General features: G+C 45.4%; 1 long non-coding RNA gene across 1 annotated transcript; it reads right to left on the reverse strand.

Annotated features, from left to right (window-relative positions):
- Positions 1-328: 328 nt before the first annotated feature.
- LOC129782792 (uncharacterized) lies at positions 329-9099 on the reverse strand. The gene is made up of 2 exons (XR_008744911.1): positions 8005-9099; positions 329-7578 (listed from the first exon to the last, which is right to left on the reverse strand). It is a non-coding gene; the product is annotated as an uncharacterized LOC129782792 (long non-coding RNA).
- Between the last annotated feature and the right edge of the window lie 87 nt (positions 9100-9186).

Below are 9186 nucleotides of genomic sequence, written 5' to 3' on the forward strand. Positions count from 1 at the left end.
ATAACTCATTGCAATCACTGCAGACCAAAGAGCCAGGGCTGATAAAACTAAAGACCCCAGAGCTATCTACTTGGAAGCAGTAGTTCTCCACCAGAACAGGAGACTCCATTAGTCTGAAGACCCCAAACCCAGTGACAACACTGCTTCAGACCTCAGAATTCCCAGACAGCTGTGAAGCGAAAAGAAAAATCAACAAAAGACCACAAGGAGTTTTATAGCCAGCCAGTAGACAAGAATATTTCTGCTGTGCTGGTGCTTTCTCCCAACATGTTTTTCACACCTTCTAGGGGCTTAAATACCGAAGCCACAGACTTGACTCAATACCAGAATCATTCAGGTTTTCTTTAATTCAAACAACATAGCAAACACTGAAACACTAATCACACAATAACACACAGTGAGGCTGCCATCGAAACCACAATTCCCTTTACAAAACAATGTGAATATTATATGTGCTGTGTCCACAGTTTGCTTTGTAGGTGGTTCACATACTTACACTCATCATGTGTCTGGCATGTGCATCCATTCACAAACTCTTGTTTGAGGCAGGTTTGGCCTGTGAGTTTTCTTCAAGTTACACCAGTTAAACATCCTGTTTTGGTTAGTTCTCATCCCTAATTACTTATGTATGTCAACATCAGTACCAGCAGTCTCAGTGTGTAGCTCACACACAGCTCCTGTATAATCTTCTTCCATTTTGAAATTCTCTTCAGCCAACAAACATACTTGAAGTCAGCTGGTCCTGAGCTCATAATTCAAGCACTCTGTGGTTACACACAGGATTTGTAGTCTGCTGGGGGTTTTCAGCCTTCTAGATCTAACAGGTACCTGGACACCCCTGATACATAAAGGATGTCCTTAAAAATAAATCTGTACAAAGTAGCCAGAATAAAAGAGAACATACATCTGGCAAAATCTGGGCATACAATCACCCTACAGAAGACTGTGTATAAGCTAGGTTAGGAATTTACAGTGCAGCAAATGACACCCTGCTAGAAGTTTATTCCATTTTCAAACTGCAGAGTCTTCACAGCTTTTCCCTATAGGAAATTCATGTATGTAGCTACTTGTAGTATGGAATTATCTACCTATCTTAGTCATAACTCCTCCTTGTACACAAGTCCCTCAGCTGCAGTACTCTATGCCATTTACATAGAGAGTAAGCTACTGCATGTAAAGTTTCAGGCTCGTCTGCAAAAAATATGACCACGCATACTTAAAGGACATGTTCCACTACTAAACAAAGTCGAACAGCTCAACTGCTTACAACCAGGGTGAAAACATTTAGCTGTAATTTAAGTCAGTTTCAGTTAACTTAGGAATTTAGCTTAGCTTGGAAAGGCAGCAAGTAAAGTATCAACTGGTTTCCAAATAATGGGAAAGTCACACTTCTTGCTAACTGTGATAAATTTATTTCAAAAATTAACCAACGGGCCTTCAGCATACTCTAAAAATGTCTTCAAGAGACACCAATGTGGAATTCCCAGTCTGGTGTCAATTCACACCCTATTTTACTGGGCAGTAACATCCCCATGTGTTGGCCAGACTACAGAGGCCACAGAATTATTACTCAGTGATAAGAAGTCACTATTTCCTCTCTGCTGCTTTGTTATTTCTCAAGTAAGAAGGGGAGTCAAGTGCAGAGACTATATGGTAAATTTCTTTGCACACCTGGAAACACTGCTGGGAGATCTCCAATCACTTTGAAGTGACTGTGGTAGCCACAGCAGAACTGGAAGAACTGGGAGCCAACTTTACCACTTCCTCCTGTAAAAGCTATGGCTGTCCACTGCTGGGAGATCTCCAATCACTTTGAAGTGACTGTGGTAGCCACAGCAGAACTGGAAGAACTGAGAGCCAACTTTACCACTTCCTCCTGTAAAAGCTATGGCTGTCCAGCCCTCTTCCACCATTTTGGTTAGCAAGATGAACCTTTGAGATTCCTTAATGTCCAAAACTGCTTTTGTTTTTTTCTCCTTTTTAACACAAGGGGGGTGATGTGTGAAAGAACCTGTACAATTCTGTTGTAGAAGTCAAGCTCAGCTATATTCATATCATGTTTTATTTTTCACTGCAGAAATTTTTTCCCCCTTCAGACCTCCCAGAAGATAGGGTTAAACCATAACTAATTGACGCTTAACTTTATACCTTAGAGAATGGAAAAGCCGTCACTGACAGAACCAAGGGATGCAGATTCCTTATCTGAATATTGATTCACATTTTCACTGCTGAGTTTTTAAAAATGTCCACAGAAATGCAAATGTACTTCTAGTACTCATACACTAGGTATTTATAAGCTATAAAGTTGTGTAAGTCTTTACAGGCATAGATAAGCGTACATTCTTGTTCTACACAGTTTACAATCTAAGCAAAAAGTCTACAGTAACAAAGGATCAAAATCCAATCCTCTCAGGAGCACGACATCAAACATACAGACAGGCTAAGGATAAAGCATGATAGATTTCCAAATCCAAGACTTTGAGTTGATAGTGGAGCACAGTGATCTGTAAGACTTACTGCTTGTCCAGGTTGTCCTATGAATTAGAGGTATAAAGTCATAAAGCACAGATACTTTAAAACAGCATTTGCTAGTCATAGTACAGTCTGGAAGCATTAACCTTTAATGATAATCTGTTATCATTAAAGTCTTAGTTATCACTCGATGTATCAGCTTACTGACAGTTTTCAAAAAGAAAATTCTCCCCCAAATCATGATATGTCTTTAATCCACTATAATGAGTATAAAAAATAAGGTGTACCTCATACCTGAAATCTACTTCACTGTCAAAGCCTCCTTACACAAATGAGGTGTTTTTTCCATCACTGTCCCCAGCTGTTATGGCCCCATTTCCTTATTTCTACAAATAGCTGCAAACTATTCCTTCCTTCCCAGACTCCTCTTCAGCCTCATTTACTATATCTCATCCTGCTTCTCTCCATTGCCAACATACATATCTGATTCTATAAAACAGGCAAGTTGGAGGCAACTACTAATTCTGTCAAAGACAGAAAAGTTACTCAGGAATTAAATCCCACAGTGCATATTCTTCAGGCAAAGGAAATGACCATGCCACATGTTGCCACTTACATGTCCTACTAAGAACTTCCACTAAGAAAGTCCTCACGTCCCAGACCCCTCCCCACAGACTAATAGGAAATAACACAGCACATACCTTCTATTGGTGTCCTGCTGTCCCCCGAGAACATATGGAACCATTTGTTCTGCCAGTGCATGCAGATGTGTTTCCATCACTGACACCAGGGTTTCTCATTCATGTGGCAGAGGGTGCATGCCATGTTTTTTTAGGGTAGTAATGGGGCATGGTTATGAGGTTCATAAGAGACAAGGTAACTGAAACAGGCTGTCTGGCCAGGAAGCCTGTCATGTCCTTGGCTTTAATAATAATTTAAGTGTGGTTATTTTCTCTATACCCCTGTGAATAAAGATTTTGTTTGGGGGATTAATTAATCTCAAAGAAGTTGCCTCATATTGACAACTGATTTACGCCATGTGCATATTTTCTTTCTGTTAGCTGTCTTCAAGGAACTGAAAATGTCAACTGTGTGTGCTTGGGATCCACTCAATCATCCAGATCTTGTGTTCATTCCCTACCAAGGAAGTACAGAGGAAAAGGACAGACATACATCAGTCTGTGGCTGTCTAACCTCAGACTCCATTCCACATCTCTGCAATGCTAGCCCCATGTCTTTATTGTTTTAAAATTTCCCCTTGTTATGTTCCTTGAATTGACTGGGGTTTGGGGTTTTTTTTTCCCCTAAAGAGCATGAATCACATTGATGTCTTCTCTCCTTGTGCACATGCTGGAAACAATTACAGTCCCAGCTCTGCAATTTCATCAGTCTGCTATGCTCAGCGGAAACCCCACTGAAATCAGCAGGCCTCTGAAGACAGACATACTGGAGGACTGCAGGCTGCGGTCAAATACTCTTCAATTTTGCCTCTCCCTGCTTATCTTCTACTTCTTCCCTGTGAGCTTAGAACCAGTCCCCAGATGCAATATAAAACTGGGTTACATTACAGCACTTCAAACGTAAATAGTGTCTAAAAATACCAATGCAAACTCAGACTGCTTGTGGTTATTAAAGACTCTACAGTCAGGTTTCCTCAGAAAAAGAGGATAGCACATTCATGTCTGTCTACTCCATGCTCCCATCCAATAACTTTTAAGTCCTAGTGGCCAATTTCAAGCAAAAATGGCAGAGAGCTAGATGTCTCAGAAGTACTAAGTTCCTGTAAGTTCATTGAATATACAGATGAGTAAAAGAAAGAAACTATATTCATAGACTTAAACAAGGAAAGGCTACCTGTTCTCTTCATTGATTATCAGAAAATCTACCCAGAGAAGAAAAAAAAAAAAAGCCAAATTATTTAATTACTTTTCTGTGCACAGAATTGCTTATTTAAAGAGTGAAAATAATAAATAAATAGGTCAGTATTTATTAGGTGACTAATAAATATACATACTTATTGGTATAGAAACTACAACCACTGAAAACGGAGCTGAAAGCAAAAATGCTTAGTGTGTCTATAGCCACCAGCATTTTCATAGAATCATAGAATAGGTTGGGTTGGAAGGGACCTTAAAATCATTTAATTCCACCCACATGCCATGGGCAGGGACATCTTCCACTAGGCCAACTAGGCTACTCAAAGCCACAACCAGCCTGGCCTTGAACAGTTCCAGGGATGAGGCATCCACAGCTTCTCTGGGCAACCTGTTCCAGTGACTCGCCACTCTCACAGTAAAGAATTTCTTCCTAATATCTAATCTAAATCTACCCTCTTTCAGTTTAAAGCCATTAGCCCTTGTAAAAAGTCCCTCTCCAACTGTCTTGCAGGCCCCCTTTAGGTATTGGAAGGCTGCTTAATAAGGTCTCACCAGAACCTTCCTTCTCCAGGCTGAACAACCCCAACTCTCTCAGCCTGTCTTCATAGGAGAGGTGCTCCAGCCCTCTAATCGTTTTCATGGCCCTCCTCTGGACTCACTTCAATAGGTCCATGATCTTCTGATGCTGGGGCTCCAGAGCTGAACACAGCACTCCAGGTGGGGTTTCACAAGAGCTGAGTAGAGGGGAAGAATCCCCTCCTTTGACCTCCTAGTCATGCTTCTTTTGACGCAGCCCAGGATTTGGTTGGCTTTCTGGGCTGCAAGTGCACATTGCTGGGTCATGTTGAGCTTCTCACCAACCAGCACCCCCAAGCCCTCCTGAGGGCTGCTCTCAATCTGTTCTCTGCCTAGCCTGTATCTGTGCTTGGGACTGCCCCAACCCAGGTGCAGGATCTTGCATTTGGCCTTGTTGAACTTCATGAGGTTCACACAGGCCCAGCTCTCAAGCCTGTCAAGGTCCCTCTGGATGGCACCCCACCCTTCCAGTGTACCATACTACCAGCTTGGTGTCATCAACAAACTTACTGAGGCTGCCACTCAATCCCACTGTCCATGTCACCAACGAAGATGTTAAATAGCACCAGTCCCGATACCAGTCCCTGAGGAATGGCACATGTCACTGGTCTCCACTTGGACACCGAGCCATTGGGTTGAGTGCAACTCTCTGAATGCGACCATCCAGCCAATTCCTTATCCACTGAGTGGTCCATCCATCAAATCCATGTCTCTCTAGTTCAGAGAAAAGGATGTCATGCGAGACAGTGTCAAATGCTTTGCAGAGGTCCAGGTAGATGACATGAGTTGCTCTTCCCTTATCCACCAACGCTGTAATGCCACCACAGAAGAATATCAAATCTGTCAGGCATGATTTACCCTTAGTGAAGCCATGCTGGCTGTTACCAATCACCTCCTTAATTTCCATGTGCCTTAGCATAGTTTCCAGGAGGATATGCTCCGTGATCTTGCTGGGCACTGAAGTGAGACTGACCAGCCTTTAGTTCCTTGGGTCTTCCTTTTTTTTCTTTTTAAAAATGGGAGTTATGTTTCCCCTTTTCCAGTCAGTGAGAACTTCACCAGACTGCTATGACTTCTCAAATATGATGGATAGTGTCTTACCCATTCGACCTGCCAGTTCCCTCAGGGCCCAGGGACGCATCTCATCAGGTCCTATGGATTTGTGCACCTCCAAGTTCCTTAGATGGCCTCAAACCTGATCTTCTCCTACAGCAGGTATTTCTTCATTCTCTCAGTTGCTGCTTTTGCCTTCTGTGACTTGGGTGGTGCAGCAGGAGCACTTGCTGGTGAAGAGTGAGGCAAAAAAGTCATTAAGTACTTCAGCCTTCTCCATGTCCCAGGTAACCAGGTCTCCTGCTTCCTTCTGGAGAGGGCCCACATATTCCATAGTCTTCCTTTTATCATGACGAGCCTATAGAAGTTTTTCCTGTTGTCCCTGGTCAGGTTTAACAGGACTTTAGTTTTGCTAACCTGATCCCTGGCTTCTCAGACAATTTCTCTGTATTCCTCCCAGGCTACCTCCTTGCTTCCACACTATGCAGGCTTCCTTTCTGTGTTTGAGTTTGTCCAGGAGCTCCTTGTTCATCCATGCAGGCCTCCTGGTGGTTTTGCCCAATTTCCTCTTTGTTGGGACACATCACTCCTGAGCTTGGAGGAGGTGATCCCTGACTACTAACCGGCTTTCTGGGGCCCCTCTTCCCTCCAGGGCTTTATCCCATAGTACCCTACCAACAGATCCCTGAAATGGGCAAAATTCTGCTTTCCTGAAGTGCAGGATAATGAGATTGCTGTGCACCCTCCTCAACGGCCTAAGGATCTGAAATCTACTGTTTCATGGTCACTGCAGACAAGACTGTCTTTGAGCTTCATATGTCTCACCAGCCCCTCCTTGTTCCAGCATAGCATCTCTCCTCGTTGGCTCCTCTACCATTTGGAAAAGAAAGTTATCAATGTGTTCCAAGAACCTCCTGAATTGCTTATGCCCTGCTGTGTAGTCCCTCCAACAGACATTGGGGTGGCTGAAATTCCGTGAGGAGCAGGGCTTGTGAACATGAGCTGCCCCTCTCTGTCTATAGAGGGCCTCATCTGCTTAGACTACCTGGTTGGGCAGCCTCTAGCAGACCCCCACTATAATGTCACCTGTCCCTTCCCTCCCTTTGGTCCTCTCCTGTAAACTCTCCCATTGCTCTTCATTCATCCTGAGGAGGAGCTCCATGCCCTCCACCTGGTCGTTGACATAGAGAGCAACATCGCCTCCTTGTCTCTCCTGTCTGTCTTTCCTGAAGAGCCTGCATCCTTCCATCCCAACACTCCAGTCATAGGAGCCATCCCACCACTGTCTCCATGATGCCAATAAGATCATAACCCTGCAGGCATGCACATGTCTCTTAACTCCTCATGTTTATTCCCTGTGCTACACGTGTTTGCATAGAGGCATTGAAGTTGGGCCCCCATGAAGCTGACTTACCGGCTGGAATGGCTGGAATTCCTTTGTGGTGCTCTTCAGGTGCTCTCCTGCTCACCTGAAATCCCTCTCTGGGCATCTCTTGCTGGCACTGGCATCAAACTGGTAGGAGCAGGATGGACTGAGGTTCCTCTCCCCCTGCAACTTTAGTTTAAAGCCTTTGGGATGGCCAGGCTGGTTAACACTTGCCTGTAAACAGCAGACCTAGTTTAGTATCTTAGAGCTCCACAGCAACTTCAGCAACTCATGTTTGCCCTCTACCTCCCCAACAGTTTACTGATCTCTCAGTTGTGCAAAAGAAACCTATGAAATAATCCAGATTTTCTAAATATGCCTAAAAAGATGAACAGAGGTAGGCAACACGAACAGCTAAGTCAGCACAGTTGAGGAGACAGCCACACCAGGCAAAGGGGAGGTGTATCTAACAGGCAAGCCCAAACCTCTGCGGCCACTTGAGCAGTGAGGTGTAACCATTGCCTCTGACAGGGCCAGAGAGGCTGCACTGCCATTTCCACATACCTCACAGTATGCTGGGAGTGGGAGAGGAGACGTGCAGGCGGTGTGTGCTGTGTTACCTGTTTGGTATCACATAATAAAGAATTGCTTTTTACTTACAGCATGACAAGGTTAAATAACATTCTGCCACGGACAGGCTGCATCAAACTGTTCCATCAGGCCTTCACACTCCAGCTGCATGAATGGGCACAGTGAATGACAAAACAAGGATGTTTTGTGAGTCATTCCCTTCAGGTGCGTTCCACAGTCTAAACAGGCCTGGCACAGTCCCAGCCTTCCGCTCATCCTGCCATTTATTCCCTCTCTTTCCAAGGCACCATCACCTTTTTGGAGGGGGGCGAGGTTAGATCAGCCCCCCAGACCTGCTGACTGTGCAATCACAGAAAGCGTGACCGGGAGCAGAGCGGGCAGCTGGGACTCACCTCTTGAACTGCTGTGCAGCCCAGGCCCACAGCGATTCACCACGTGGGTGAGGTGCCAGGGTCTCCCAGGGCTTCTTGTCAGTAGGAAGAGCCGCTCCTCCAGACTTGCAAAGCGACAGGCCAGAAGAGGAGGACAAACCCTACTGAAGAAGAGGGGTTTGGCTTCTTGGTAATTCTGCAGCAAGACGCCTGTGTTCTTTGCAAAGAGATGCAACCTTCATTATGGAGACACTTTTTTTTCTGTTGTGTGGTTTGGTTTTTTGCTTTAAACTTAAGAGTCAGTTTTGTAACCCAGAGCACGCGACCACAGCCAGCCTGCCGCAGACGGAAGACCGCTGAGGGCGAGATGGCTGACCAGCTCCTCAGTCACGCTGCACCGACAGCGGGCAGGTGCCAGCTCCCTGGCACTTCAGTGTTTGCAAGAACTGTTCCATCAGAGGTGGCTTAAAGCCTGAATTCCTGCCACGGTCACTTCCAGTTTTCAAACGCTCCATCCGTCCCCTGAGCACTTCACAACAGCTTCCACAATTTTGTACTGAGGTCTGCCGAAACACCCAGTTTATTCGGTTAAAGCTCAGAATACTTCACTGCGACTCGGACTCCTGCTCAGTCACAACGCAGTTTGTGACACAGCCGGCAGAAAGCCAGTTCAAACGAAGTTTCTGCTAAGGCTCAAACTGCTCTGCAGCAGTGCGAGAGATGCGTTCGTTTTCCCTTTATAAACACGTAACCCAACCCACGCCCGTTCCGCACAGACATGAACCTGGCCAGAACTGCCGACCCAGCAGCGCCCGGCCCCCGCTCCCTCAGGCGCCCCCACCGCGGCGCAACCCACCCCCCGCCATGGCGGCGGGGACGC

The sequence above is a fragment of the Falco peregrinus genome, chromosome Z (assembly GCF_023634155.1).
Source record: "Falco peregrinus isolate bFalPer1 chromosome Z, bFalPer1.pri, whole genome shotgun sequence".
In the NCBI taxonomy this organism is placed as follows: domain Eukaryota; kingdom Metazoa; phylum Chordata; class Aves; order Falconiformes; family Falconidae; genus Falco; species Falco peregrinus.